Below are 9,444 nucleotides of genomic sequence, written 5' to 3'. Positions count from 1 at the left end.
CAAGATTGTGCCACTGCACTCCAGCCTGGGCAACAGAGTGAGACTCTGTCTCCAAAAATAAAATAAAACAAAATAAATAAAATAAATCAGGGCTAGACTGAATGAGCTGAAAGGTCCATTCCGACAGAACTCTCTTCGACCTAATAATTGCTAAGTATCTCCTCATAACTCCCAAATGTTAGTGTCAGCTCTATATACTGGAGTCACAGAAAACAAGTTTTTTCAGTTTTAGGAGAGGAAATAAAGTGAGTGGAGAAAGAACTGGATGGTCTGTAGTTGCCATTCTGTTTCCTTTTCGCTAGGTTGTTCTTAGTGGACCCTTAACTTTCCAGATTCTTCTAGTTTTTATTTTATTTTGAGGCAGAGTCTCACTCTGTTACCTAGACTGGAGTGCAGTGCACAATCTCGGCTCACTGCAACCTCTGCCTCCCAGGTTCAAGCAATTCTCGTGCCTCAGCCTTCCTAGTAGCTGGGATTACAGGTGTGTGCCACCACGCTTGGCTAATTGTTTTTGTATTTTTAGTAGAGATAGGGTTTCACCATGTTGGGCCAGGCTGGTCTCGAACTCCTGGACTCATGTGATCCACCTGCCTTGGCTTCCCAAAGTGCTGGGATTACTGGCATGAGTGATCACGCATGGCCTAGATTCTTCTAAATTTTAAAACATGGGATGTTGCAATCAGATAGAAGACCAGATCCGGTATTGGTGGCAGCTTTTACTGGTTTTGTGACCTGAAGAAGCTAATCAAACTAAGCCTCAATTCCCTCCTCCGTAAAAGTGGGCGCTCACAGTGTTGTTGAAAAGATTAAGCAGGGAAGAGTGTGTGAAGCTACCTTACACATAGCAAGGGCTCAATATGGTAGTAACTGTTCTTTGTTTTAAAAAATTTTTGCTTAATCCACTGCACAATAAAGTGACCCATGGAAGACCCTGGGAAATGTTTACAGGTTTCAAATTTGGTGTTTACCAAGTATTGCAAAACATCTACCCCTCCTCACTACACACTTGTACTCCTGTTAAAATACATTACCGTGCTTGAGGGTGTTCAGTCTTCTATTGTCTTGCACAATAGCACAGGCGAGCTCAGTGAAGGTAGGTGGAATCAGGGTGTGTTTTCAGCAACAAGTGAGCAGAGGAGCTGAGCGGGTGGTTCTGAGCAAACGGCCCGAGAAGTGACAGCAGAGGGGGAGTGATGCCGAAACGATAATATTAGAGTACACAGAGTAATGCACAGCTGCCAGGTCACGCAACTTGAGAACTGCTTCAGAACAGTCAACTCTTCCACACTGTTGCTAAGAGACAGGGGAGGTGGGGAGGCATTCATCCCTTGAACAAAAGGGAGGGGAAAAACATGAACAGACACGAACTCTAAATTTTGGAAATGATTTCATGGACTCCTATTTTCTGAACGTCAGTGCCTTTGCAGACATTTTCATGTGTTGAGTTCCTACTGTGTGCTATGTGTGGCTCAAGGCACTGGGGAGACAGCAGTGGACAAAGTCCCTGCTTTCATGGAGCTTCTATTGGATTTGGTCTACTCCTTTGATATTGAGGGGACTGACAGAGGTCCTCAGAAGGGAAGAACTTGCTTAAGATCTCAAGGCAACCTGTTCGCAAAGCAGATCTTTGAATTCAGGCCTCTTAAATCCAAGATCGAGACTTTTTCCATATACTACATTTTACAAAAGAGATTCATCTGCAGCAGATTTTAATGTTAGCTGGGACTTAAGTGTCTCAGCTAGGTCAAGGTCCATACACTGGAGATTTCTGGAAATGAGTCCAAAAAAAAATGATGTTTCTTTGATTTCAAGTCTCCCACGAAGAAGTTTCGTATTTATTCAGAGTCCTTGTCTTCCATTATTATACCTAGTTGAATGAAACTGTAGAGTATGGAAGGAGGTAGAGAGAATAAAACCAAGGAAAATATTTAGATATCTCATAACTGCTGAAAATTAGCAAGACATGGAAGTCAAGAGATCTGGGTGCAGAACCAGTTTCTACCTCTTCCTACCTGTGACCTTCACCTCTCTGGGCCTGTTTTCCCACCATAACATGAGGGATTGGATTAGAATAATCTCAGCATTCTTCTCCAGCTCTAAATTTATGATGAGTCACCCAACAGTGCCATGCAGTGAAAATAGCCCTAAGGCCCTAAGATGTAATTTCAGAGAGTGACTGTGGACTGTTTTTACAGGGCTTTCTTCCCATCAGACCATGACTCTTTGATGGCAGGGACCATGTCTTATTTATCCTTCTGCCCTAGTGCCTGCCACTGAGTAGTCTGTAGATGTTTACAGACTGAAGGAATCAATGAATAATGACTGAGTGAGAAAACTATACTTTTTCAGGGTCAATAAAGGAAATAGCACAAAAGAATCTCCCCTGATAAACTCGTCAAAGTGATCCCAGAATTAAATATTGAGGCTGGAGAGGTTATTAGTGACTTGTTTAAAGCCACATTGTTTAAAAGCAGCAAAGCTAAGACTGCTTTTTTCTCTCCTTTTCTTTCTTTTATTCGGTACCCAAAAAGGGTGTTTGGTTCCAGCATTGAACACAGGTGACTTTGAATAATGATTTATCAGAACGAGATGAATTTTGAAGCAGGTAGGAGCATTGCCTTTGAGTCAGACAGATGTGGATTCAAATCCCCTGGGGCCGCTGACTATCAGTGTGATCCATGGCAACTCAACCTTCCGGAAGCTCAGTTTCCTCCTGTGAAAAGTAGAAGTGATAACACCTCCACCATCTCCCTTGCAGGCTGCTTCTGTGGGGTCATTTGAAGGCTTATGGTTAACCCAAATAAGAGGTAGAATGGGAGTTTCTAACACAAGTCTCTTATTGTCCTACCCGATTTGCTGCTTCAGAGCAATGGGGTCTTCTCTTTTTTGAAATGCCATTGTTGGCTTAGAAAATGAGTAGCCTTCTGTGTGTATGATGTACATTCTCCCCCAGACCTACTGGTATGTATTTTCCAGCCTACTGAGGTAGTCCAGGCCCATTCACTATACACATCAGTGTGCGCTGGCTTGTGTTTTTACCCTTTCTGCTGCTACAGCCTGAACTAAGGCTGGGTCCTTACAGCTCTCCAACACATGATTGCTGCCTGCCAGAACCACAGACCTTTCTCGGGACTGGCACGAATTTCAGCCAACAGAGCCTGCACAGAAACACATGGAAAAGGCTTCCGGTGGAGCTTACTGTGAGTCACAGACAGCCATAGTTGCACTGGATAGAGAGCTGGCAGATGCCATCAGCATATGCCCCTTAGAAACTCTGGTTGTTTTGTGGCCTGGAGAAGAGCCCAGAATTATGAGGCCTAAGAGGCAGCACCTCTGCTTTCTGAAGAGGAAGCTGTAGTGCTGTGGACTTCACCACATGCACAGTGGCTGCATCCAGACCTGAATGCCCCTCTCATTACTCACCGGAAGTGAGCTTTGAACACTTCACACAGGAAGATGACTCGCTCCTCCAACAAGATGCAGAACGTCTTTCCAAGCAAATGACTTGAAGTGTTTAAATATTCTATTTCTTAGTCTGCTTTTTTTTCTGTTAAATCCTTCAGCTTGAATGAGCACCTTTATCTGCAAATTAATCCTGTTGTAGCATCCCTTGACCACCTAGGTCGATTTTTAATTTGTACTTAAGGCCAGTTACAATATTCCATCTGCAACTCTGCTCCGTTTATGCTTCTGTAGCACTGCTATAGAGAGGAAGGGTTTGTTGTAGCAATGGGAAATAACATAATGAGCATACAACTTTTACCACTGGAAATGAACAAGCATAAAACAAAAAACAGCTGATATTTGTTATCATTCAGGCCTGAGTATGAGCATTATGGATCTCTAACATGGCCTGAATAAGCCAGAGGATGAAATTGCAAAAAGGCAGGCTGGAGACCAACCTCTTGACCCCACTCAGCATTTTGGAGCATGGCAGCTTAACAGATCCAACATAGCAACCAAGGGAATGGGTTAGTCTGGTGGTCATTCTCAAAGGTAGATGTGTCTGAAGTGAGAACTTCTGTTTGCATTCTCTGGAACCAATAGGGATCTTTTGGGAAGATCTGTCTTTCCTCAGCAAGTGTCCCATCAAGAGAAAGAAACTAAGAAGAGCTAGGCATGGATCCGGGCCACTCACCAATAGGCTAGGGACAACAGCAGGCTCTGGGCTCAGGGAAGGGACACTTGGGCAGAAACTAGTCTTACGGGATTGGGGAAGGTAGCGTAGTATCACAGGGAGAGCATGTCTTTGGACTTGAAGAGACATAGATTATAATCCCAGTTTTGGTGCTTACTAGCTATGTGATTGTAGGTAGGTCAGTTTCCTTCATGGGACTCATCTGCAAAATAATTCTTACAGAGGCATCATAGTACCCAAGATCACAGTCAGATAAACTTGGAATAGAAACCCTGGCCCATCATTTATGAACCGTTAGTTCCTTAACTTTTGTCCTAACCTTCCTTAAGCCTCAGTTTTCCCATCTGTAAAAAGGAGATAAGATTACTTGTCTTAGATCTAGTGTGAGGATTAATTGAAACAATGCAAGTACAATACTCAGCATAAGGCTCAGAACACAGAACACACTCCATAAATAGTGCTGTTGATTGGTCCCGGGATGTTGGGTCCTGGTCTGGTTGGCAGTGAAGGCAAAAAAAATATGTATGTGGGATATGCTGGTAGTTTAGGGGATGTCCTAGAGTTCCCCATAGTTGTCCCACTCAGTTTGATCTTGGTATTATGCACTAGGCTGTGTACTGTTTGGCCCCCGTTAAGATTCCAGGTCTGAGAACATGTTTGAAGCCCTTAGATGGATGGGCTGAGGTGATGAAAGAGGTAACTTTGATGTGAACTATGCCTCAAGAAATGGGTTTCTGCAAACTGGGGAAGGCAGGGCTGAAGCTGACAACTTTACAGTTCAAAGAGTGTTTTCCCAAATATGATTTAATTTAATTTAATCCTTATAGCTTACATCACCAAAATTGTCCCCAAATGAAGAAACAAAGATCCTGAGATGTTCCCTAAGCGGGAGTCAGTGCTGGTGCAGAGTCCTGAACTTGGCAAGACTGCAAAGCCATGCTCCATCCATGTCGCAGCAAGGCTGTGGTGCCTGTCCCAACCCAGCAGTCAGTGAAGATCTGCTCTCTGCTCAGTCCTGTGGAGGAGGCTCATAGTGTCGGCCCTGTTCCTGCCGCATATATATATGGGTTATATTATAATAATAATTCTGGGGATGTAATATAGTTACTATTTGTTGAGTGCTAACTGCTTAACATATGCCATCTTATTTTTTTTTCCACAGTAAAACACCATAAATAGGATTTCTGATGTCCATTTTATAGATGAAGAAGCAAGGCCATTCAAGGATACAAAGCTAGAGGACGAGATGGAATTGAAGTCCCTTTGTCAGCATCCTTTTCATTCTTGATGCCATTTCATTTCCCCTCCCTAGTATGTTTTGTAACACAGTTAGCTTAGGTCTAATTATATATAACCAATTATAAATGGTGAAATAGGATTCTAGTATGAATTTCCTATTCTTCTCCCACTAAGCAACTGATGAATCCCTTCGTAGTTAGATGTGACTAATGGGATTGTTCCTGTTCTACTGTGGTTTGAATTTCTACCTTGATAATTACACAAAAACACTATCAACTAAGGTGGACTCCCTGCTGTGAAAAAAAGAGAAGTAACAGATAAGTATACAAAGAAAATAAAAGAAAAACACGAACAGTAATAATCTTATCCAAATATTACTGATGTATTTTTGGAGTACTTAATTTCAATCTTTTTCCTATATGCAAACGCACACAACTTTTTCTCTAACAAAAATCAGATCATACTATATTAGCAAACATCCTACCTGAAACCTGTATATCCACTGCCTATTGATTATGCCCATTGCTTAATATACTATGTTTTATTTAATCATTATTTAATTGTTGAGTATGCAAGTTATTTCTAAGTTTTCACTCAAGCTGTTTATGCTTATTTCTGTCTGCGTGTGAATGAATCTTTTGCACATTCCTCTAGCAGGCTGATCAACATCTGGTCTGAGATATTCTTCGGCACCATGGTGTTGGGTTTGTGCTGTCCACATCAGCTTAGCAGTGTCTGCTCAAAGACTCCTTCCCCCTCAAAAGTGCCATTCAGACTTGCTGTGGGTATAAGGGGAACAATCTCATTGAGGAGAAAGTTGTCATTGTGGTTAAGAATATGAACTTTGGAATTGGGTAGAGCTGTGTGAATTTGACCTAAACTCCAAGTCTGCTTTGACATCTGTAAAACGTAGACACACGTAGTTATTCATAAGGTTCTGGTGGGGATTAAATGTGGTTATATCTGTGAAGTCCTTAGCATTATGCCCAGCACATAGTGAAGATGTTTGATAAATGATAACTAAACAAAACATTGTGTTCTCTCCTACTACAACCACACTGCCCTCCCTCACCTTATAGACTTTGCTGCTTGATAATCTCAGGATGGGGCTGCTGAAAACTGAATCCCAGTTTAGGAAGCCATGTTGTCCCAGGACTAGGGGCATTTGCCTTAGGTAAGAATCTCCAAATCTGCAGAATCTCAGGCCCCACCCAAAAACTATTCAATCAGAAACTACATTTTCAGAAGTCCCCCAGATGATTTGTATGCATAGTAAAGTTTGAGAAGGTTTTCGTCTAGGTATTCAGGAAGTGATGCTGGTTGTGTGTGGAGGATGGGGGCCCAGGAACCGATGAAATCTCTACTTTGGAGTTCTCGATAGCATTTGCATTCTTTTTTTTTTTTTTTTTTTTTTTTTTAATCTCACATCCATCACTCAGGAGCAATGTGATCTTCACAAAGCTGCCTTGATTTTTACCACCATAGTGTGGTAGGAGAAGCTCTGTCTTCCAAGTCTGGGCTTCAATCCCAGCTTTATTAACTGGAGGACTTATTATTAGCTGGGAGGACTTGGGACAAATCATGCCAACTTTCTGAGCGCAGTTTCCTTCCCTGTAAAATGTGGATGATACACCTTTCTTGAGGTGTTATTAGAGATAACCAATGATAAAGTGTTTAGGAAATCTGGCATATCCTAGGGATACAATGAGTAAGTGGTTTGATTCCAAAGACCTGACTTTGGATCTCAGCACCACAACTCACTTGGCTGATTGCTTTCCTTCCCTGGACTCAAGTTTCATCATCTGTAAAATTGGCGTCTAGACCAAATAACTTCTGAAGTCTCTCCCTCCTTTAAAACTTGATATTACAATGGCAAATTTTAGTATAAATAACCAAATCCTAATGGTAACTCACGATTACAAAAGAGCTGAGTTTCTCATTCACCTGTCAAATTATCTAAACTGCTTGTCAGTTGGGAGATGTGAAAAGAAGGATGGATATTCTACGAATGTTTTCAATTTGGTAGAAACAAGTGACTCAAGGAAAGTGTTGACAGTTATTAAATTGAGTTTCCATACAATAAGGGCATATAATAGGTGACAAATAACAGTCCTGAGAGCTGCGTTTTGAGTATCTGGAGGATTTGGGGCACATATCTGGTATTGGAAGTTCTCTGAATTGGATTAGAAAGCTGTCAAGACCATCCAGACCTGAAAATACCTGATAGGGGGATGGGAAACAAAAACACGACTTCTCACAGTGGAGTCTTAATTAGTGATCGATAATTGGTTTACAAGTGTCCCAACCAATTTTTTTTTGAATGGAATGTAGACTCAGGAAAGTCAGAAATACATTCAAACTCACAGTGTGTACCTCTGAGAGACAGTGGCTCATTCAAGTATCACTTATCATCCATTTGTGTCTTCACATTCACTCACTCATTCCCCAAATCCTAACTGAGCACCTACTATAAAATAGACACTTGCCAGGTGTTGGGGGGTGGAGGGTCTGAGAAGGGATAAAGATAAATTAGGTAATAAAATCCAGATTTCTTTTAAAAACAATCAGAAAATCTCACAAGGCTGGACCCACATTCTCACACAGTGATGATGGCTGGTGCTGAGTCACTGGGGACCTACTAGTTGAAGCAGGAATCCCTGAGTGCTTACAGCTCCCATCCCCAAAGCTACATCATTATAGCATTCCTTCATGTTACCTACCTGTCATTACCTGTGGACGTCTGAATTCATGAATCTGAGCTCACGAATTCTCATCGTGAGAACCTTTCCAGTGAGATATCCGTCGGATGCCCTTTGCTGAGAGTCCGCAGTAGAACCAGTGCTAAATTTCTAAGAGAGAGACAAATACCTAAATAACTCTATTTCAAGATAAAAGGTATCATCAGAAAGGAAAGGATGAAATGCTTTGAACATTTTGGGGACAGGGAAATTGTTTCTGGAGACTGGTACACATCAGAAATGGCTTCCTAGCAGATGTAGCACCGAATCTGGGACCTGAATTATTACTTTTTATCCATCAATTCAACAAATATAACTCTGATGAATGCTGCAAAGGGAAGTGGGCCCTTGTTGCTAATGGACTTATAAGAGGAGTTGGCTGTGTCAGAAGGAGTAGGGATGGCCTTACTGTTAGGGAGGCATAAGGCTTCCCGGTGTGAATAGCAGTTAACAGGTGAAGAGGGAGACCAGGTTCTAAGTGGAGGAAATAGCATGTGCATGGGCTCCTTTCCAGAAAAGCTGGAGAGAAGAGAGATGAAAGGAAGGCGATGCAGGATGAAGCTGGAGGAGTAAGAAGGGGTCTGATGATATAGCAGGCCCAGTCAAAGAATCTTGTCTTTATCTTAAGAATCAAGAGAAGTTGCTGAGAATTTTTAAGCAGGAAAGGGTGATGATCATACTTACATTTTGGAAAGATCCTCCATCCTGCTCTCAGTATTAAAACAGTTGAGTTCATATATCTTCTGGCTGCAGTGATGGGAATGAACACAAAAGGTGGGACAGAATACATGGGGGGAGGTCGGTTAGGAAGCTGGTGTTCAGTTCCAAAGGAAGATGATGTTCTTTTGACTAGGGTGCTGGTGATGGAGGGCAATGAAAAAATCTGAGAGATAAATAGGAGCTCAATCAGCAATATAATGGGCTGAACATGGGAGAGAAAAAAAGAAAAGAGTCTAACATATCTTCTAGGTTCCTCTCTGCCATGCGTAATTGGATGGATGGAATACCATTCACTGAAATGAATCACCACTTGGCTTTGTTCTAAGACTGCCATGTACAGTTGTGTGAGTTGTGCACTATACAAGGGCATCTGGCTAATTAACAAAGGTGAAGCTAAAAGGTAGCCTATTCTCTGCCTACCAAGACACACATCCCCCTGGGTAGGGTCATGTCTACCCAGGTGGGAGGGGCAGCTTCTTACAATTTGCAAAAAATAGCTATCCATTTGGCTAGATAAAAAGTTACACCTTTTAACCAGCATTGCAGGCATCAAAGAAGGCCCAGAATAGGGTGCTACAAGTGGGAGGGAGCACTAGAGGTGGTAAAGCC

Source organism: Macaca fascicularis, chromosome 1 (assembly GCF_037993035.2).
Source record: "Macaca fascicularis isolate 582-1 chromosome 1, T2T-MFA8v1.1".
NCBI classification, from domain to species: Eukaryota; Metazoa; Chordata; class Mammalia; order Primates; family Cercopithecidae; genus Macaca; species Macaca fascicularis.
Note: the sequence above shows the minus strand (reverse complement) of the source record.